This window comes from Microtus ochrogaster (assembly GCF_000317375.1).
Source record: "Microtus ochrogaster isolate Prairie Vole_2 chromosome 14 unlocalized genomic scaffold, MicOch1.0 chr14_random_2, whole genome shotgun sequence".
Lineage (NCBI taxonomy): Eukaryota > Metazoa > Chordata > Mammalia > Rodentia > Cricetidae > Microtus > Microtus ochrogaster.
Window position 1 is genome coordinate 13,431,809 of NW_004949097.1, and position 22,795 is coordinate 13,454,603.

General features: G+C 45.4%; 1 protein-coding gene across 12 annotated transcripts in view; it reads left to right on the forward strand.

Annotated features, from left to right (window-relative positions):
* Positions 1-22,795, forward strand: part of Ppfibp1 (PPFIA binding protein 1) — a 145,845-nt gene that overhangs the window by 39,014 nt on the left and 84,036 nt on the right. For 10 of the 12 annotated variants that reach the window (XM_013352792.2, XM_013352793.2, XM_013352794.2 and 7 more), the window contains exon 2: positions 8,644-8,725. The gene's annotated coding sequence lies outside the window, so the exon portion shown is untranslated. The remainder of the gene's footprint in view (positions 1-8,643; positions 8,726-22,795) is intronic. The other 2 variants (XM_026787890.1, XM_026787892.1) reach the window with 1 other exon arrangement.

Sequence of the window (22,795 nt, forward strand, 5' to 3'; positions counted from 1 at the left end):
TTTTTTGGTTTTTCGAGACAGGGTTTCTCTGTGGCTTTGGAGCCTGTCCTGGAACTAGCGCTGTAGACCAGGCTGGTCTCGAACTCACAGAGATCCGCCTGCTTCTGCCTCCCGAGTGCTAGGATTAAAGGCGTACGCCACCATCGCCCGGCATGCAGTTTCTTTTGAATTGAACACGTCTTTGAACGTAATTTTACCACCCGTTTTTACTTGTTCATGTTGTCGTATCCCAAATACTTTATCTCAGAGATTTTTATCACTGTTCATTGTACTGTGCTGTTGCGCCTGGCCCAACTCCACCTCTGGGAATGGGGCTCACTCCACGGCCCTCTCGCGCATCCAGCTCCTCAGTGTCTCTTCCGCTATTTCAGAGTGGCGTCTTCCCTCTAAATTAGCTGCTATTTATATCTTCCTTTGAACTTTCACTTAGAAATTAGCCATCTAGATGGCTTCTCCTTGTCTTCCTCTGCTCTCTCATCTTCCCACGTTACCCCGTGGAAAGCCCAGCTCTAGCCAGGCTGCGCCTTGGCCTAGATAACCTCTAGAGACGTGAGACAGCAAAGCTCGCTGCCTTGCTTGCCGCTTTTGTCAGGTATCTGGCTGCACTCTTCTCTCCCTGTCCCTCCGGATACTCTAAGCTCCTGCCCACTGGCATTATGGCTGTTGCTGAACACTCTGCTTGGACCCTGTGCTTCTTGGCTACCTTTCCTTTTTCTTCTTCCCAAGCTCCCTGAGCTACATGAGATTCTGCATCACCTCCATGTCCATCTAACCTGTCATCCCTTCCTTAGTAGGCCCTGTAGCTACTGTTCCATATTGACTTTTTCAGCTTTTCGTTTGTACGCCTCCTACGCCATCTGTCATTAGTTCCTTTTGCAGAACACTTATAAACCTCTCAGTCTCTTCCTTGGGAAGATTCTGTGGTTTTTAAATTTTATGCCCAGTAGAGAGGATAATGAAGTGGAAAGTACTGAATGCAGGTTTTAATTGAAAATTCACGATACTAATAATTAAAGCATAAGACCGTTGAATTTTTTTCTCTCCTTCCATCTTGGCAGATTAGAATTCATGAAGTTTTCCTTCTTCCGAGTGTCATACGTGGCACATGACAAGCACTTGGTCAAAGAGAAAACCCTCCTTGTCCCCATCTTGAATGCTTCTTCTTTACTAAAAATCAGCTCCACAATTGTACCCAGGCCAGGGACAGCCGTCTGCAAACCATGGGCGATGACGTTATCCTATAGCCAAGCTGGTTTTTTTCAGAAGCGTCATGTTGGACAGACATTGGATTCAGTAATAGAACAAAAAATTAATGTCTTCATCTTTTAATATTCTTGGCTTTGCTTTTTCTGTCATTTGATAAAAGTTCTAGTTAGGATAACATAACTCTTGTGTGCTTTTTTGTTTTTAGAATTCTATTTTCATTTCTTTATCTTTTTCCATTTTCATGTATGCTTGTGTATGTGTGCATATTTGCATGTGTGGTGTGTATGCTTGCATGTATGTATGGGTACATACATATACATGTGTGTGCATGCTTGCACGTGTGTGCAGATACACATTGTATCAGCCTATGTGTGCATGTGCGTGTGTGCACACATTAGGAACCTGAAGTTGATAACAAGAACTAGTCTCCATTACTTTTCTACTTTATTTCCTGAGGCAGGACCTCACAATCAAACCCAGAGGTCCCCAATATGGCCGTTCACCCTAGACAGCTTGCTCTGTGGATTCTACCTCTCCCTTTTCAAGGCTAGAATTACATGAATCCACTTCTTTTGCCTGACAGTTTCTCTGGGTCCTGGAGGTCCAGACTCTTATGACAGGTTTGAGCTTTCTCTCCAGCCCTATTTTCACAAGATAATTCAGTAATTTTAAAAAGTCAGTTATTTATATACTTATATTTGACACTGTTCATCACTGGGAAAGTCAATTTATATTGCTCTTTTCTTATTCTCACGTATGTGTGCATGATGTATGGGAGTCACAATTTTGTGAAGTTTCCTATGGTCGTATGTGCTCCTGTTCCTGGTTCCTGGAAGTCACGTTTCCACTTTGTGGAGTCAGTTTGATGGAACCACCTCATTAACTGTGCATCTGCTCCCACATCTGGGCACAAGTAATTGAATAAAGACCATCGGGAGGGTGGCTGCTCTGTGGATAGTAGAAGGAATGGGCCTACTTGGAGGAACAGATCACAAGGAGTGTGTCCCTTGGGCTGTATCCTGCCCCGAGGGCTCCTTCCTGGCCACCATGAAAAGAACTGCACCCTTCCCCGAGATGATGGATTGACACCTGAAACTGGGAGACAGAGCACGATCCTCCCTTGTTTATGTGACAAAAAGACATGCTTAGCCAGTCCACCTTCCATGTCCTAAACCATTGGTAATTCCCTGGGCCTGTCTTACCGAATGTCCTAAGAAGTGGATCACACTGAGGCCTAGGGTTCATGCCCATAATCCCAGCACGTGGGAGGATGAAGAGGAAGGATCAACAGTTCAGGGCCAGCTACTGATAGATGGTGTGTTTGAGGCTAGCCTGGTCTTGTGAGACTTTTAGTTAAAAAAACAAAGCCAAACCAAAATTAGTGGGTAGTTTTGACATATAAACCCTTTCCATCTTTTCGAAGAAGTAGCATCATTGTGAGAAGTGCATGTGCTTATCTTTATCATTTCTCCAGCTTTAAGAGTAACGTGGAAGCTGATGGAAGGCTATTATAGATTTAAGGCTTTTGGTAACCTTTGCCAGCTTCCTATTTACTCTGCTGTGCAAGTATTTAACAGTTTGTCCTGTGTTAAAGTGAAGAGGGAGGGAAGGAGGGAGGAAGGGAGGAAGGGGAGAAAAGCTTTGGTGTTGGCTTTCATTGGTATGGTTTTAGGAAGTGGGCTAGCCTTTTTTGGTGGCAAAGGCTTTCATGTAGACTTGGCTCGCAGCATTTTGTTATTTCCTTAACCAGGGATTAGGGCCCTTGGGTAGGAAATGTTTTAGCCTATATCCTCCTTAGAATTGTGATGGAGTCTCTTGAGGTTTGTGAAGTTTACCTGCTTCTTTCTGTCTTTCATGGACGCAGGATTTAGGGGAGGAGTCTGGACTGTGTTGGGTCAGCAGCAAAAGCATTCAGAACACGCCACCCCTTTCCCAGATCTGTGGGGACCTCGCTGGGATTGGTCTGCTGGTTTGTGGAGTTCTCTTGACGTGCTGAATGTTATATAGTTGTGAGCTGAGGTCACTGACTTTGCTAATGCATTCGGGTGTGTGTGTTTCATAGGGACCTGAGTGTTTTAACTTCATGTTTTGAGAGGCATGTTTGCAGAAGCACGTTTTAGCTAACGGTTTGGTGGAAGAGCTTACTTCTGCAGAATGCCTTGGGTGTAGGTGGTGGTGTCTTGGGGTGACAAGCACCTCTTCCTGTTTCAGCAGGGAGTCAGTGTATTTCACAGTCTTTTGGAGCATGTGATGATTGTCAGCCATTTGTGATTTACACAAGTCTTAAGAGCCCACTCCCAGTGTGGTTTAAACTGGGTTAGACACAGCCTAGTGTATTTGATCTGACCTCCTCCACACACTGTTACAGCCACAGGTTTCTAGGATTTTGGACTCAAGGCTGTCTTGCCCTGGAATCCATGACCCTGTGTGTTACCCTTCCTTCTACCTTTAGAAGCAACCATTCAGCCCCCACCCCATTTCTTTAAGGTCCAGCCCAGGTAGCTCTTTCTGCTAGTTGGTTGTCTGTGAAACCTTGAACAATTCTGCCTGCATGGGGACCAGGGGAGGAGGTGTGGTAGGAAGTGGAGGGCAGGGGAGGAGCCTCTCCAATGCCCATCAGTCATCAGCCCCTTTTCAGTACGAAAGGGCAGTGGGTTACAAGGAGGTGACACATTTCCTCCAGAAGTCCCAGTGAAGGCAGGAAGTGTGGGGATGATTCAGGGAGGGGTCATCTTCCTGTGCACGGATGGGCGGCTGCGGCTGCATTGAGCCCTTATTGCTAGGCTCTGAAGAACGGTATTTGCTGATTTCTGCCAGTGTCTGTGCCACCTCTCCAGGTGGAAGTCCCGTGGAAAAATGGGACCAGGTGGGTACAAATCTGGGCACCGCCTAGGCTTAGTGGAGAGTGCACATGCTAAGATCCATGTTAGGCAATTAACTTGATTCCTTGACTACTTACGGCAGTAAAGAACATGGTAGCTTTTATTTCCTTAATACCCTAAGATTAGGTCTAACCATGGCATCAGAAAGGACTGAGACCTGCAGGGAAGTCCCATTTATATTATTTTCGATGTCTTAGCCAATTAAGAGGGACGTTTTATTGTATTGATATAACACTGAGAACTAATAAGCCTTTTGAGGTTTGATTGCATTTTATATGGCTTGTCTAACATTAGATCAATGTCTTTTTAGCACAGAGATTAAGAGTATGATCTGTGCCGCTGGGTCACCTGGGTTCTGATCCTGACTCATTCACCGCTCAATCTCGGGCAGGTTACTCAATTTCTCTGCCTCAGTTCTTTGTCCAGTTGATTTCCCACTTGAAGTTTTTGTCTCAATTAAATTGACTGATTTTTTTGTTTATTTACAAAAGATAAAGCTCTCAGTATCTGGTTTCTATTTTCCCAGTAAACATTAGTGTGTCATAAATGATGTCATCAGAGCAACCAAAGTTTGAACAGATTTGGTAGATACCAGGCAGTGTCACCGAACAAGGATTGGTGTTCCTTATTTGAGGAGGAGCACGCTTTGTTTTAAAGGGGCAGACACTACACAGCTTATGCCCTGTGGACCTTACAGGCTCCGTTGCTCTAGTCAAGTCTTCATTGCATCTTGTAGGCAGCAGCTATGGACCGTATATAGATACGTGGACATAACTGTATCCCAGGCAAATTTGATTGACCCAAATAGGCCATGTTTGGTTATGTACAGACCCTTGCCGTGGATACTTTAATCATGTCTGCTTCCATGGACACTGGGAGGGCCGGCTTTAGAACAGTCATGAATGTGTCCCTTGAAGGCGACACAGAAGTCTCTTATTTAAGGGGTTGGAGCATTTTCTTAGAGTTTGAACCTGGGTTGTGGAAAGGATCAGGGTTTGTTTTATTCAGTGGACACAGATGCACACTGTTCCTTCTATCATCCCCATATAGAGAGGGTTTGTGGGGCAAACAGAAACCGGTCTGTGATTGTGCTTGTTGGTACACTGAGGGTTTTTCTCCCAGGCTGTGTGTATGGGTGTGGATCTTTTATTTCCTATTTTTTAGTTTAATAACGAGCTCTTGTTTTTAAATTGAAGTTGCCAGTGGGCCTTTCTGTGAGGGGTTGGCTGTGTTGCTGGGTTTGTATTTATAGTCTGGGTCTGGGTCTGAGGAAGTGACCAAAGTCCACTGCATTCCATTGAGACTCCTCAACAAAGACCATCTTTGACTCAGGGAAACAGGGCCTGTGATGAAAACTCAAAAACCTAATGATTAGTGTTTATCAATGTTTCTATGTGTTCTGTCCTGCCTGGGCCAGATAATGAGAGCTTTGTGCTGAGGGCCGGATTAGATACTCGCTACCCCTCAGTCCAGAGAGAACTCCTCTGGAGTGGGTTCAGGCAGCGCTTAACTTCCCTGTGGACCCATTTGCATTTTGAATGTTTTAAAGCGGGTGTTAGAGAACATAAGTAGATTTTTCTCCTCTTATCAGAACCCTTACTGTGTGTCCAGCAGAGAGGTCGCCCGGTGTGGCAGTGGGACCCAGGAAGTCACTGCTGTAGGGAAATCATTATGCCTTACTCTTTGTCACAGAGCTGGCTTTCCCATCTTGCAGTTCTGCGGTGTTGTGATGAAATGCTTGAGACTGGGTAGGTTATAAAGGAGAAGTCTTTCTAGGCTGGAACTCATATTTTCCCAGAAGGGATCCGCTAGAGATGGGGCTGTGGCTGTAGCTCAGTGTAGAGGGTCTGCCTGGCACGAGCCTGGATTCGTTCCCCAGTACCGTTTTTTAGAAAGGAGAGAGAGGATTGGGGAGATTAGGTTTTGTGTTTCAGTTCACCTTGTGTGTTGGCTCATTGGGTTTTTCACACTGGTTGAAATGCTCAGTATTGTTTGCTTTCATTGCTCTTAACATTTATTGTAATTAGCCGGTCGATGGTGGCACATGCCTTTAATCCCAGCACTCGGGAGGCAGAGGCAGAGGCAGGCGGATCTCTGTGAGTTCGAGACCAGCCTGGTCTACAGAGCTAGTTCCAGGACAGGCTCCAAAGCCACAGAGAAACTCTGTCTCGAAAAAAAACCAAACCATTTATTGTAATTATTATTTGTGTTGATTATGTCAGTCCTTTCATAAGCAACTCAGTGAGTCACTTTTAACCAAGTCGTAGGAGGGGATCTCTCTCTCTTCTATCAAACACAATTTTACATACTGCCCACTGTCACACATCCCCTGACTCCTGCCTCTGTTCTCAGAAGTCTCCATGGGGAAAGTTCACCCTACTGTTGCAGAGGACCCCTTAGGTCCTACAGCCCACATCGGGCCGCTCACAGCCTCTTAGAACTCCAGCTGCAGGGGACCTAAATATTTTAAAAAGAGAAAATTGGTTATCAGTTCAATTTTCATTTTGGAGTGCAGCTTGATCTGAAAGCAAGGCTTGTCTTTATGAACAGCACCAGTTGCTGAAGTGTGCCTATGAAACTGACTTTAGGAAAAGCAAAACAGACAGATGCTTTCTTGATGTGACTTTGTAGGGTGTGAGAAACTCCTTAAAGATCGTCTACACCTCCATTCATGCTTAAAATGTCCTTGCCGGCGAAGCGTTCTGTGTCAGTGTTAAATACCTGTCCCTTTGGAGCTCTTATAGAGGAGAAGAGAGGAGAGGAAATAAATGCCTTCAGCTGGAGCTGGTCTTGGCTTGCCTGCTGGATTTGGCTCCAGAGGTAACTGTGTCAGTGCGTGTCTTGTTGGGGGTGTGTCATCCCCTGTACACACTAATGGCACGTTGCAGGACATTGAGCATCTTAACGTTTTTAGTTGATTAGTGTTTTATTTTCAGACAGGTTCTCACACAGCCCAGGGTGCCTGGATTTGTGAAGTAGTATAGGCTGGTGTTGAACTTGTGACCCTCCTGCTTCTGCTACTCAAAAGTGTTATGACTTTATAATCTTCAGTGCTGAGAATGCCACTTTGCATAAATGTATGAGATGAAACAGTGAAAGTGTGTTTAGTACTTTTTATGAAAAACTTGAAAATTGTGTCTAATCCTGTCAAAATTTATTTTAACAGTCAAAAAAAAAAAACAAACCAAAAAACGGAAAGCAACCAATTCAAACAGAAATTAAAAAAAAAACCCAACATTCTAACACAATACAATCTAGAAATACTAATTTTCTACTTCTGTGCTGAGGAATAATGGGAAGAAGATATTAAATGTCTTTGTTTTTATAATTGAGCCATTATACTTCTACAAGAACAGAAACCTTTGTATGTACGATAAAAAACTCTACAGTTCATAACATACAATAATCCTTTTAAACTTTAATCTTTGAAAGGAAACTTTTTAATGTGAAAGACAGTTGAACTACATCAACAAAACATTACACAGAGAAAGCCAGAAAAGAGAATTACACTAAGGTGCTTGTGTTTCCAAACTGCTTTCTTGGCTTAAATTTATTCTTAATTTTTTATGAAATAAATAAGCATGTGATTGATGGTAGAAGTGTAAAACCCCAAACTTCATGGCTTTGGAGTGACTGTTCTACCTCTGTAGAGGTTCACACGTAGAGAGTATGGAGGTGGGCATGCGTTTGAGGAACTTCCTTAAACAAGCAACAAGCTCTGTGTGTGTGTGTGTGTGTGTGTGTGTTAGTGAGAAGAGATTGATTTTATTAAAGACAATCTTGAATCTGAGCTGAGGTGTCTCAGTCCATGCTTACAGGTACTCCTTCATGTGAGGGCGTGTTTGGCACAAAGAATGAGCTATGTGTTCGTTGTCAAGGCTGAAGTCAATGTAACATGCATGAACTGAATGCCAGAAACATTCAGATTTGTTACATGTTTGAATTTGAATTGGTTTTTGGTCATCGTACGTTCTGAAACCTTTTATTGCTGCCAAATTTTTCATGACTGTACACTCAGTTATGTGACCCCACATGGGGTGTGTTCTAAACAGCGCAGGGACAATTTACGCAATGTTTACACAGTAATAAGCATTACAGAAACCTAGACATGATTTGGCGTATACAGAACGGCGAGTGTGGGCCATGCACAAGTTCTGGGTCCTTTTATATAAGGGCCTTGAGCATCCTGAGATTCTGGTCTCTATCAATATAATAATATAAATGTATTCTAAAGCTATGATTCATGTATTTGTCCAGCAACTGCTCATAGAGCACCCACCATGAGCTGACTACTTTGGTGATAAAAATTAATAACTATTTGGGGCTGTCCGTAGCTGGGGTGCACAGAGTAGCAAGGAGCCACAGGAAGAGAAGGAGGTGCTGGATGTGAGAAAGGGATCAGGTGGAAGGCAGTCCTTCACAGATTTTTAATTTTTCATAACTCCTGTCATATTACGTTATGTGCTTTGTTTATATAACAGTTTCCACCTAAGCCCCTTTTCCCACTGGGCTATGATTTGAAATTTGTTTTAACACGAATTTTATTTCTTTTCAGTACAGAACTTCTATGGACCAGTTTGCCAAGGGCGTGCAAGATTGGAAAAGCTGAGAAAAATCAGCGTTGAGCTCGTTTTTCTGTGAGTAGGCTTACCCCGTAGTCGTTCATTTCTGACATCCTTATCCCTGTAGTTAGCGATCTACACATCCCACGCGAGAACTCCCAGCACACCCTCTCCTTCCACGCTTCTAACCGCTAAGAGCAGCCTGGCAGGCATGGGCGTGTGCAGGCTTAGACATGCTGGTCTCTATCTGGTACTGAGCAGGAAAACACAGGCCTGGTAGCCCATCAAAGGCACCACCTTCTTCCTTCTCAGGTGCTTTGTTGCCTTTTGCCTTCACACCCTGTGTTGGCTTGTCCCCAGGAGTGAGGCTGCTTGACCCCCCGGTGACCCCGCAGGCCTAGGAATTGTTTTCATGTGGCTCCCTGGCCTCCTTTCTCCCTGTTCCTCTTGCCCGTTGGTGGTATGGTTGCTGAACTTCTGCGGGGTTATCAGCATTTAATTGCCTTGTTCAGCTTATTCCATGAGTTCTTCTCCTGTGTTCTTACTTTATGCCAAGTACTGACGCTGCTGCCTCATCACCAGGTAGGCAGTGAGTAGTGGATATTCAGTGGCTGACAGAAGGGGGCTGCTGAGGGTCAGAGCGCACTGTCAGTTATCCGGATGGTGGATGTGGTCACAGTACTGTCTGGCTTGGACTGCCGTGTCCTCAGTAGTGCTAGAGTGCTGTTCCTGTCATGGTGGTGGCAGGGTGCTGGTGTGCCAGGACGCTGGTGTGCCAGGACGCTGGTGTGCCAGGACGCTGGTGTGCCAGGACGCTGGTGTGCCAGGGTGCTGGTGTGCCAGGGTGCTGGTGTGCCAGGACGTTGGTTTGCCAGGACGCTGGTGTGCCAGGACGTTGGTTTGCCAGGACGCTGGTGTGCCAGGATGCTGGTGTGCCAGGATGCTGGTTTGCCAGGACGCTGGTGTGCCAGGGAGCTGGCGCCTCCTGGGTTGTGATCCTAACAGAAATATGATTCTGATCCTTCTCAACCCTGACAGGAAGGAAGAGAGGGAGGGAGGGAGGGAGGGAGGGAGGAAGGAAGGAAGGAAGGAAGGAAGGAAGGAAGGAAGGAAGGAAGGAAGGAGAAACATTATTCCGTGTTAGAGTTAAGAGGTGACTGTCCCTGGATCTCTGTGGCCTTGAGAAGCTGTACTACTAAGGGCTTGAAGTTTCACACCCAGAGAGACCAAGTGTGTTCACGGAACCAGTGTCACGGGGGAATCCATCTGAGTGAGCGGCATCTCCATTAACAGCCGCTGGTACCGCAGCTCTCCTGCCCTTGGCTCCCAAGAATAGCTGTGTCCTGACTGCTGGTGTTTTTGTAGAGTTTGCTTGCCTTTAAAGTCCATGACTAGAAGCCTGCAGTATATATTCCTCTGTGTGTAGCTGGCTCATTCGGCTTAGTATGTACGTGAAAGTCTGTTATTCAATGTGCTTTACTTTCTTAATTCCTCCCCCTGGTGGTATCTAATTGTGTAGTTGCAGGGCACTTAGGTAGTCTTCAGCTCGTCTTTAATGCTGTGTATACATAGGACTTTCTGAAAACATTGAATTTTGTGTGTGTGGGTGCTTTTTCCTGCATGTATATCTGTGCATAATTTGAGATCCTGGTGCCTGAGGAGGCCAGAAGAGACCTGGACCTGGACATATAGATAGTTGTAAACCAACCTGTGGGTACTGGGAATCAAACCAGGGTCCTCTGGAGAAGCAGTCAAGGCTCTTAACTGCTGAACCATCTCTCCAGGCCCTTAGTTTTCATTTTGAGTTTGTGCATGTGTATGTGCGTGTGTGTGTACGGTGCCTATGGTGGTCGGAAGCAGTTGTTGGATCCTCCGGAGCTACAAGTACAAGCTGTTGTGAGCCTCGTGATGGGTCCCGGGTACCCAACTCACGTCTTGGGCAAACTGCTAAGCTCTCTAGTGAGGTTGTGTGCTCACTTCAAACCCTCACAAGGTTGCAGAGATCCATGGGCAGTCATCTCTTAACTCACTCTAACATGGTCTGTCTAGGCCCCGTATTCACTTTTGACCTTCTGATAATTTCTATGTCTGTCTTTTGACATAGTGTGTTTTTTGTTCCTTCAGGAATTATTCAGCTATTTAGGTTCTGTGGAATGATGAGGAACAGACTAGACTTCTTTGGAAGCAGGGGTGTTGATTTTTTTTTTTTTTTTTGTTATGGCCAAGTGATCTGCGTACTTCCCTGTGATGCTCTGACCTACTCGGCAGGAACAGATGTTTTCCTGGGTCCCCTCTGGTGCGCATGTGCTGTGGGAAGGCTGGTCCCTTGGCTCAGACTCATTTTGTTTCATGGTACAGAAAGGGGTTGCAGAGGAGAAAAGAGCTTCCAGAGTGAGGTGTGTCTGGGCTACCCTGGAAACTGCCCCAACACTTTGCACGCCAGATCAAGAGCCTGGGAAAGTGACATCCTGAAGGGACCGAGTGTGTAAGACCTAGTGAGTGGAGGGAGGTGAGCAGATGAAAACGGATGTGGTCTAGCTGGCTGGAGCTCAGAAGGAAAGAACAGTCTAAATCAGTCCACAAGGTCTGTTTTCTCGTCTTTAGAAAGCTTCGAAACACAGTCCCTAAAGTGTGAATTGTAAGCCAGGAAGTAACTGAATGAAATTACTGAACGAGGGAGCGGAGTTGTCATAACCAGTGTGAGCTAAACCTTTGCTCTGAGGGGTTCTTTCTTTGGGTCACAGCTCTATTTCTTTCTTGCCCCCATGACCCCTTGGTTGGCTTCTCAGCTGTAAAATGGGGATGCTATCATGTCCCATAAATTTGCTGTTTAGTTTAGTGCAGAAGCGTTCTCAGGGCGAACACTGTCACCATGGTCATTATCCTTGGTGCGCTTCCACTCTTGTTACTAATATCAGCTGTCTGACTGATGCAGTGTAATCACTTTCATCTTTAAAAAAAATACATTAGCCGGGCGGTGGTGGCGCACGCCTTTAATCCCAGCACTCGGGAGGCAGAGGCAGGTGGATCTCTGTGAGTTCAAGACCAGCCTGGTCTTGTAGAGCTAGTTCCAGGACAGGCTCCAAAACTACAGAGAAACCCTGTCTCGAAAAACCAAAAAAAAAAAAAAAATACATTATGAACACCCGATTGTGGCACATGCCTTTAATGCCAGCGCTTAGGCAAAGGCAGGCGGATTCCTGGGAGAGTTCAAGGACAACTAGATCTACAAAGTTCCAGGACAGCCAGGGCTACAGAGTGAGTTCTAGGACAGCCAGGGCTACAGAGTGAGTTCCAGGACAGCCAGGGCTACAGAGTGAGTTCCAGGACAGCCAGGGCTACAGAGTGAGTTCTAGGACAGGTTCCAGAGCTGCAGAGAAACTCTGTCTCAAACAAACAAACAAATTACGAGACTAAGCATGTGGAATGCTACCCGAAACCTCAAGATGCAGAGAGATGTAGAGAAGCAGTTGTCCCCGTGTCCTTGGTGTCACCCAACAGCCACCGTTGGAAGCTTTAGTTGTTTGCTTGTGTCAGCTCCAGAGACCAGTGGAGCTGAATTCAGAGCGGGAAGGAAGATCATTTTGCACATTGTGATTTAAGGCATCACACTCTTAACTCTTGCTCGACATTTTATAGTGTCTTGATGGGTCAGGGTTATCCGAGGGTCTCAGAGAGTGACTGACTCCATAGACCACAGCCAGTCTGAGGTGTCTTTCCAGCCAGCCAGAGTCTAGGGGTGTCCCCCTCTGTCAGAGTTGTGGCAGAGTTCATGATCTAACAAGCCAGCCTCGTGTGAGAAGGGAGCCTGTTGAGGTGCCTGAGTCAGAAAGAGCAGTGATTGTGAGCTTCCAACCCCAGCTCTCACATCTCCAGTGTATGGCTTCCATTTCTTCCTGTGTAGGAACCAAAAATTTGGGTTGAGACAGAAGCAGAGGCGGAGTATATGACCCCACTAAATGTAATATTGAGTTTTGTGTACACTTCTTTTTCTTGGTGGTAGCTTCTCTCCCGTACCTGTTCAGCATCAGAAGTCCTTGTCATAAGGGAGAGGGTGGTCTTCTGTTGAAACTTGTGTTTGAGAGTAGAGAATAAGTGGCCTGTATAAGAATGTAAGTGATACACAACTCTGAGAGTGTAGATCCGTTTCACACTAATATTACTTAAGCCAACTCCAGCATGTGTGGTTGTTCTCTAAAGGGTGTGTATATTTTTGTCTGAACTAAACAATGGGAGTAAAAGTCGTTGGACAGCCATGCACGATGTGGTTAGATGATGGAAATTATACTTAGGTTTATGTAGTTATGTACTTACTTATCTAATGCCCAGAATGCGTTCATTGGGGTGGTTCCCACTCTCGATTCAGGGTACTTTTAGTAGCTTCCTCCTGAAGGAACATCCGTCTGTAGGCTGACAGAAGATAGTGGAAAAGTTAACTCACAGGGCTATGATTTGTGCAAGGCTCACGGCCATAGTGACTTTATTGCATTTTGGGATTTTACATCCGTGAGGAAGGGATCAAGGCTCTTGTGTTTCCTTTCCTCTTGTGTTGAGGGATGAAGGAGGTCCTTGGGGAGAGGCTTATTTTCTGGGGGTTGTCATGGCTGGAAGGTTAATGTTTGTCTTTAAACTTTCAGTTCCCACATTGTAATCAATCACACAGTTAATGTTCCATGTAAATGTTGGTTTGGTTTTGTTTAGATATTGAAGAAGTAAGTTTTTAAGAGCATCATTTGAAATACTAGCCTTACCTGGTGCATGTCTTAATCCTAGCACTTGGTAGGCAGAGGCAGGTGAATCTCTGTGAGTTACTTAGCTTGGTTTACATAGCACGTTCCAGAATAGCCAGGGTTGCATAGAGCCACTCCGTCTCAGACAACAACTGATCCCCAAAATAAGATTAAATATTAGCATTAATGTGGCATGTCTGTCATCCTAGCTCTTGGGAGGTCGAGACAGGCGGATTCTGTTTTTGAGGCTGCATTGGGCTACATAGCTGGACACCATTTCCAGAAAAAATTTAATTGAAATGTGATTGGATTGCATGGAATTAACAAAATAAATATATGTATTAGATGGTGTTTCCTCTTAATCATCATGACTGTCTTGAGTCTAACAGCAGGAACAGCACAGGAAAGCCCTGAAACCATGTAGCGCTTGTCCGTTTGGCCTGGGAGATGTTCTTGCAGCCTGGATATTGATGCTGTGTCATTTGTTTGCCTGAGAGCCTGATTAATGCCTTGGTCTCTCCTCCATGATGCTGGCTCTTGCTTTCTTGGACAGTGATGGCTGTTGTTCCAGGTTATAGCACTTTTGGGGATGGCCGGAACCCTGTGTAAGAATGGGTGAGGTAGGCCGCCCTCTCCACCTATGCCTTGGCCTTCTCTCTAGTGGTGTCAGAAAGGTCACATGACTGGATGGTCTCCACCCACACAGACCTACCTGTGTCTCCATGTCGCATTTCTGTAAGCAGGCAGTTTGTAGCCTCTGAAATAGTGTCACTCCCCAAGGAAAGCGCACCCATGACTCTTGTCTTTGTGTGGTGTTTCCCTACCTTCTTGTAGTCTTTATCACTTCATTCCGTGGGACTGACGTTCTTAGCTCATGGCTGCTTTGTGTGGACCAATCATACTCAATGCAAATAAATTTTACCAAAATAACAAAAACTTTAAAAATAACAACAAAAGTAAAGATTGAAGATCCTTAATCTGAAATCTCAAGTGTTCCAATACCTAAAACTTCTTGAGAGGGACTGAATTTTGGATTTTGGAACTTTTAGGATTATAGATTTTTGGATTGGGGATAATCCATTGATCTAGAACCAGAGCCAGCTGAAGGCCTGTACGAGGAGACACCACCTGTGCTGCTGGGGTGTCCGTGTCTCCTGGACGCTGGTCACAGTGCTCTGCCGGGTGTTTTCCTGGTCAGAATGGAAAATGTCTCATGGTGTGACTCAGGCTTTTCCGTACCTAAGGTCTTGCCTACCAGACACCTAGGCTTCTCTTATAACGAAGTGGAAATTTGTTTGGTCTTTTTACCTCTTCAAGTAAACACTTGTGGGTGTGAGGAGGGTTTAAGAAATTCAAGTGCTGTTGCTTGTCTTGCCAAAGCCGTAGGAGTCTCTTCTAGATCTTCAGTTTCTTAGGACGTTTTCAACCAGTGATGAGGAAATTCCTTTGTTGTCTGTGTAAGACAAGTGTGCTGGTGTATTGCTGCAGACAGAGAAAGAAACAGCTTGAATGTTTAACAGAGAGAAAGAGAAAAGGGGGAGAGGAAGGGAGGGAGAGAGAGAGAGGGTGAGAGGGAGAGAAGGGGGGGGAGTTTTCCTCTCGGGTCTTTATGCATTTATGTATTTAATTAGAAGACCATACTTTCTGTGTAATGCTGCTAGTTAAAAAATTCCCTTTTCTTTCTCTCTCCCTCTGTCTCCTTACTTCATTTCTTCCTTCCTTTGGGGGCTGGTGGTTCCTACACCATGGTTTCAATGAGCTAAGATGTTCCATTGCTTCAGATGTAGGACAAGGGGGGGGGGATAGATATAAATGGCTTGTAAATACCCCCAAATGCAGCAGTTCAGGGCTCTGTGCATCACTGTCAAAGGATCGAGGCTCTGCCCCTGGGTGCCACCGTTCTTCGTACCCTGGCGCCTGTGAGCCTCTTCTGACAAAATCCAGAGCTTCAGTTCTGCGTAATTTTCACAGCACCATGGAGGCTCGAGCAGCGAGTCGTAGGAGGCATCACTGTAGAAATGATGGCATCTTTGAGGTGGCGGTGTGTAATTCCTGGCTAACTATAGTACAATGATGTCCTCCCCGTTAGCGCTTGTCCCGAAACGCAGGTGTCACGGCACCGTCAGGTTTTCTTTTCTGTTTTTTACTTACTCCTCCCTTCGTCTGGCTCGGCCTTAGAGAGTTGGGGCATTTGACACTGTGATATTTAGGTTTGAGAGAAAAGGCCATCAGCTGTCTTTCTGGGCTATTCTGGGCATTTTGGACTATATTTACTTTGGACCCAACTTCTCTTGCCCTTGTTCTTTGATTAGCTGGCCTTCCTCTTTGCCTTGGCTTCTCAGCGTGCTTGGAAGCTTTTCAATAATCCTGCACATGGACGCCAGCTTTGTTCAACAAATAAGGCGTAGACTTTGAGAAGGGCTAGGACATGGAGCAGAACCCTCCACGGATGCCTCTGGTTCAGGACTCCTGAAGCCGGGGAACCCAGCTTCCGGTGCCTTGCGTTTAAGTTGTTAGAGGAGGTTAACTCTGACCCAGGGACGTGTGGCTCGTGAGGCATTCGCCAAGGTTTTAGATAGCTTGGTGGAATTTGAATTGCCTTATTCTTCTTTTTTGGAAATTGTACAGTGTATTATTTGCTTAGACAGGTGAGCCTTTGTATTATCCTAGGAAAATCCATGGTGTGTGAACTGGCTGCCCAAGGCAGAGATGACAAGGGATTCAACAGAGACTCAGGTCCAGGACTGTGCAGAAGTGACTCATGGGGGAAGTGTGAGCCCAAGACAGGTACACCTCATCCTCTGAGTCAGGCAGAGGTAGCCATGGGCAACGGGAATGCACCTGGACCTTCTCAACAAGCAAAAAAACAGTAGTAGAGGAGCTAGGGGTGGTAGTAGACACCTGTAATCATAGCACTTGGAAGGCTGAGGCAGGAGGATGGTGAGTGTGGGGCCACTCTCCATCTATACATACTGGCTTATGTATACATAGTAAGGCCCTGTCTCAAAACGACAGTATCACCATCCTGTTACAGGGCAGTGTGTGCAGCCCAGATGTAGAATGTATACCTGGCGTGCACAAGGCCCTCAGTTTAGTCCCCGGCAGCAAAGGGAAAAAGATATATATTAAAACGTGTGTGTGTGTGTATACACACATGTATATATACTTGTAAGTTTGTATATATAATGAAACTATTAGTAATAATGTCACCTAAGAAGTGGCATATGTGTCAGTGACTGGCACAGAAACCTCAGCTGAGGTCTTTTGTCTTTTGGATTTTGAGACAAGGATTCACTGTATACCCAGGCTGGCCTCAAACTCACAAATTTTCATCCTCAGTTTCATGCTTTCCTGGGATTACATGTTTCTGCCATGTTGCTGGCTTGGCCAGCTATCTTTTTAATTTTCTTTAACTTTACTTTTATTTCTTGAGTGTGTGTATGTATACCACGTATATGCCTGGTACCCATGGAGGTCAGATGAAGGTTTTGGATCCCCTAGAACTGGAGTTACAGATGGTCGTGAGCCACCCTGTGGGTGCTGGGAACTGAATCCGTGCCCTCTCTGCTCCTCGGCCAATTATCTTCGTGACTTTGTTTATTCTGTGGAGCTTAGGATGCATGCCAGGGTCTCCTGGAGTCAGAGTGGCAGGTAAGGCTAGGTTGGCGCATTCATGTCCAACTGGGCCCTTACTATGTTCTGTGTTGGTTTTACCAGAGGCTTCCACTCACAATGGGCCTCACCTCCCCACGGTTGGGAAAAGCTGAACCCTACCAACAAGCAGGAAATGATAGCCATGGCAGGCCTTCCATCAAGGGTCTTCTCACAAGAGAGAACAACACACCCCAGCCCACAGCACTCCTGGCCACGGGACCAGGAAAACAGCAAGCTCTCCTTTGTAAGGCTGTGAGTGATTCTGACCACTGGTCTACCAAAGTGGCGCAGGCCCTGGGGCTGGGTGTAGCTTCTCAGTCCGTGGCCAGGCCTAGTCTTGGGCCGGGGGTTAGGTTCTGCTCTACCGACCTGATGGAATTAGGGGTTCTTGTCTGTTGTCACCTCATGGAAGCGAAGGTCTATAAAGTTGGCATGCACCTGAAATGACTGAGTGTTTTTTCTCAGAGGAAGGGCAGAGTTAATTTCCTGCCAGCCTCTAGTCACGGAATTCTTGTCCATGTGTCCCTACTTCACCGTGCTCTATGTGTTTCTGTTTAGGCACCGTTTAATAGCTGACTCATTAAGAGTGAGCCCACGGCCAAGTGCATTCTGACCCATGGCTGTACGAAACGTGGCTAAAATACACACTGTTTGTCTCCTGGTTACTCAACTCTCTTGACTTAGGCAACCTTTCAGCACCGAGGGGGGGCACTTTGAAACAGTAAAGTCCTCAGTGACAAGCACACCAAAGGCAAAATCTTCAGGATACACCTTGGGAAGGGCATTTCACAGCATGGGGGCCAAGCTGAACCAAGAGGCAGAGCCTCCATTGCCTGGAATATGCATGAAGGTGATTGCCAATGCCCATACTCCCTGCCTCTCCCAGCTGGAACCATCCTGAAGGTACCTAGAGTAGTAGTTTAGGCTTGCAAGATGTTAGTGCTGGGGCAGGTTCATAAGCAAGACTGTGAAGACCCCGTGAGTAAAGGGACCCCAGTTGCTGGCCCTAGATCGCCCTCCCCCAGCAGACCAGCTATACAGGTCATGTGGCCCAGACGCAGTTCCCCCGTAGAAGCTAAAGGTTGTGAAAGGAAATGACATTCCATCCCAGATCTTATCTGCCTAAATTGTTTCCTGCAGATTAACCATTCATTTCACCAAGGTTTATCATGGAGCCTGTGTGTGAGAAACTGGGTCAGGGGCTTTGGAGCATACAGAGATAAGCAGAACATCAGAGCCTTTGTCCGCCGGAGAGAAAGACGCGGGCGGGTGGGCGTGGGTTTCTGCTCTGATTTCCACAAGTCAGAGTAAAGTGGGCATCCAGAGGACTAAGACCAAATGCTGCCCCAAACCTGCTGTAATTTAGCCTGAGCCTTGAAAGACACATCTGGAGATCAGAGCAGCAGACTGGGCTGAAGATTAGGCAGAGTTAGGGGCAGTTCCTGACAGAGGAAGTAGCGTGAGCCAAGGCCCTGAGGCAGGAGCTCACAGAAACAAGTGTTGAGGGGCTAGGCCACAGGTCCTAGACCATAATAGCAAGGTGTAGTGGGGACTGTAGAGACACACTGTGCCTTTCTACTTGAGTTTTCTTCTCTGGCTACCAGCAGCTGTGACAGGTTTCTTCGAATAAGGGTGTCATGTGACAGCAGTTGGCAGCTTCTAAACTCTGTAAACGTACGTGCTGTTAGTACTTAGACTAATTAATTAAGCACTCATTACAACTTTTTTTTTTAAGGTCAGTGCTTTTAGTATTACAGCTTATAGACAAGGAAACAGAAAGAACAGAGATGTTAGGTAACTTCCTTAGAATTCACAGCAAGTTAAGAGGACCTCAGGAAGTATTACTAACTCTTTTTTTAACCTGGGATTAGTTTCTGGGTGTTCTAAGCTGCTGGCAGAGTTCCATGTGTGCTGGTGTGTACATTTGTTTAAGATGGGGCCTACGCTTAAGCCATGCAGTCCCTGGTGTGTACGGTTCTCCATCTAAGGACTTGGCCTCTGCTTTTGATGTCGTACTGCCCAGAAGGAAAGGAAATGTCAGAACAACCTGCAGGAACTCTTAGACCTGGAACAGCGTGGTGAGGCACAGGTATACATTCAGTGAGTACTTCCCAAGGTAGACCAGACGGAAAGTCCTTCAAACTTGAGGCCATTGGAAGACTAGGGAGCTTGCCTCTGATGAGCAGAAGTTCTTCTCCTAATCCCAGCAAAGCTAAGTACGCTGAGCTCTTGCCTTAGAAGAATGCCCTGATGCCCATCTATGCTCAACTAGACCAGCTTGTGTGCTACAACTGCAAACTGGGCATTCCCTAACTGCACGACACTGGGAATCCCTTGGAGCTGAGGAATCCAGACAGGTCCCGGGATGGATGAGGGTGTCTAAAGAGCTGCCCCATTTATATAACCTCTGCAAGTTAATATCTTGTTCCAGTACTTTAAATATTCATTTTAAAAAATGTGTATGGGGCTAAGATATTGTGTCATGAAAATGTTAGAACTTGAGAGCTGGACTCCCTGCTTCCTATAGTTTATTTTTCTTAATGATATCCTATTCTTTGCTTTCTTATTTTCTTATTTTTAAAGAATCAAAGGTATTCTCTTATGTAGCCTTGATGTTGTTAAACAATAAATATTCAATCTTGTCATCTGTTTATAGCTACTACGATGGCTAGCTGTTTTTGGTTGTCAACTTGACTCCATCTGGAATTAACTAAAACCCATGCAGCTCACTACACTCGTGAGGGATTTTTTTTCTTAATTAAATCATCTGCAGTGGGAAGACCCTCTTTTGGTCTGGATCTTTTGAGGTGGGACGTGGAAGAAGGATGCTTGCTCATTGCCTGCGTCTCTCTTGCTGGCCACGTCCATTCCTTCCCTGGCATTAGAGGCTGCTTCTTTAGGACTCTTGGCTTATACTGAAGGCCAGCTGGGACATCCAGCCTTGTGGACGGAACAGCTACTGGTGGTTGTTCCATTGGTAGACAGCCATTGTTGGACTAGCTGGACCACATATATATGCATAAATACAATTCATTCTATATGTTCTGTTCCTCTAAAGAGCACTGATTAGTGGAACCACTAAATCATTATATACCGTCCATCTTCAGGTTTTCCTATATGTTCTGAAAATACCTTTTACCTAAGTTTTGCATAGCTTTGTGGATTTGATCAAGGATTTGGTCAGAGACCATGAATTGCAGTTGGCCTCATGTCTCTGAGGTCACCATTTTGACCTTTCATGATCTCTGTGCCTTTTTAAATTAATATGTGTGTGTATACACACACATACACACACATCGTTTTGTGATGCTAACATGTTTACTTCCAGAAAGTTGTCTAGTAGAACGTTCTATAACCTAAGATTCATCTGACCTTTGCTGTCCTTGTGGAGAGATTCAGGTCTAACATTGCTGGCCAGCCTATATAGCCTCTCTTGAACGTGTACGGTATTAGCTAGGCAGTTTTCCACTTGGGGGTGACTCTTTGACCACCTGCTTACCCTCTTCTCTGACAGCCCTTTGCCCTGTGGCTTTCGTGTCTGTTCCCGATCCCTATGTGGATGGAATTGCTGTGTTGCAATATGGTAATGAAAGTTCTGATGCCACTTTATTGATAAGTGTTTCTCTCCCCATCCTCTGTTTGGGAAAACTTACGACCCCAAAGACTGAGCACATGGTACTAACCACTGGGACACCTGGAATGCCGTCTCTTCTTCTGTGAGAGTGGGCTTACAGGAAAGTTTTATAGGGGTGTGAATGTGCGTGGGGTGAGAGCTCTTTCTATTTTAGAGGATTTTTTAAAGCTTAAAATAATGAATATTGAGGTAGAGAAGGAGCCTGCAAGTCAATCAGCATCCAGATTCCCTTCTAAACAGAGAATGCCGTGATAATGAGATTAGTTTCCTTTCCAAAGCCACAAACTGGAGAGATGCCCTCGGTGCCTCGGAAGTAGTTTCTTTATCAAGTGCATTGTACTGAAATAAAATGGCATTAAATCCACGAGGTTCGTTTGAAAGATGGGATAAGACGGAAATTGTTTAGCAAGGGGACTTCTTGATCTAGGCTAATCATCTTCAGGGGGTTTATCCAAGGGCTTTTGCACCCCCTCGTTGAAGACATTCAGCACTGTTATCTGATGGGGATTTTGTTTCTTCTGAAAGCCGACCATTGTTCTCTTTGACTGGGACATAGGGGGTAGCAGGAAAAGACTCCTGGCAAGAAGTGCAACATAAAACCCACCTGTCATCCTGAAATTAGATACCATGTGCGCCATGTAAATTCATCACTTGCAGTTCATAACGAAACAGTGTGCTTTTGAACAAATCAGCTCCCCCTCCTAACTACATCCTTCTTTAATATTGAAGTTAGAGTCTTAACTTTCTTCAGGTATTCAGTTAGCATTGGCTTCTTTCTTATTTTTTTATCTTTTGGGGAAGTTTGAAACAGAGTTTCTCTATATATGTAGCTTTGGCTATCCTGGAACTGAATATGTAGACCAGGTTGGCTTCAAACTCACAGAGATCTCCCTGCTGGGACTAAAGGTGTCGCCAACATGCCTGGAAGATGATTGTTCTTGTGTCTAAATAGCTTTGAACTTACACCTGCTCTTGAATCATGAATTTGCGTTGAAGTCTTGAGAAAAAGCTTTAGCCCTTGTTTGTTGGCAGATAACCCCACACACCTTACTGGGGTTCTTTTCATAGGGGATCTGTAACATAGTCACATTAACATGGCATACTTGTGTTTGCAGGGAACTGAATAGCTTAAGTTTGATCACTTTTTATGCTGTATTCAAGATTATATTACAGTATTATGAAATCTAAAATAGGATTGCGTAAGTTATACCTAGCTATTTCGAGCAACTCAGCCTTCATTTCAAGGTTGAGACACTTGAAGGAAGGGATTTAATTTTTAGTTATAAGGTAATAGATCACAAATTTATTGATTAATGAGATTAGCATGTTCTTGAAAATGATAGTAATTCTATAGGAGACTTGAGGACTCAGCCAAACTCTTTTCTTCCGGTGGCCTCTTGCAGTTCATGCTTACTCCTTTTGGTACCAGCAGTGACCAGCCCCTCCCCTCCCCCACATACATAGCATTGGAGGACCTGCTTTATTTGGACCCATAACATATTGGACCAAAATGGATGAGGTGTGTTGGAATGTTTCCTATTGCTAAATTCATTGTCTTGTTTCTGGTATGTGGCATGCCACATAATCCCAGAGGTTAGAAGGAGTATGCAGAAGCCAGGCATCTTACTAAAGAAGTGGGCTTGTTCTTCTGCCCAGGGGAGGCGTGGACCTGATGAACATGGCCGCCCCTGTTCAACAATTCCTGCTGTCCTCCCCCTCCTCAATAACCATAGATCTCTGTGACCTGAGTCCTCTCCCAGCAAATTACTTTGATTTGGGTTGAAAATATACTTGTTGAATTCAGAAGGCTGAATTCTTAGAAAACTTAGGTAGTGTTTTGCTTCCTAGATAGTATCCCTTCCCCCCACATCTTTATAATGTGTTTTGTTCCATTTTGTCTATTTTATGTGTGTTTTACTCATTCTTCACTAACTCAAACCCCATTTCCAGAAGGCGGCATGTATCCCCCAGCCTCCCACCGTGGAGGGATGGTTTGGGTTGTGTTTGCAGCAGAAGGCAGCTGTATCCCCCAGCTTCCCACCGTGGTGGGATGGTTTGGGTTGTGTTTGCAGCAGAAGGCGACTGTATCCCCCAGCCTCCCACCGTGGCGGGATGGTTTGGGTTGTA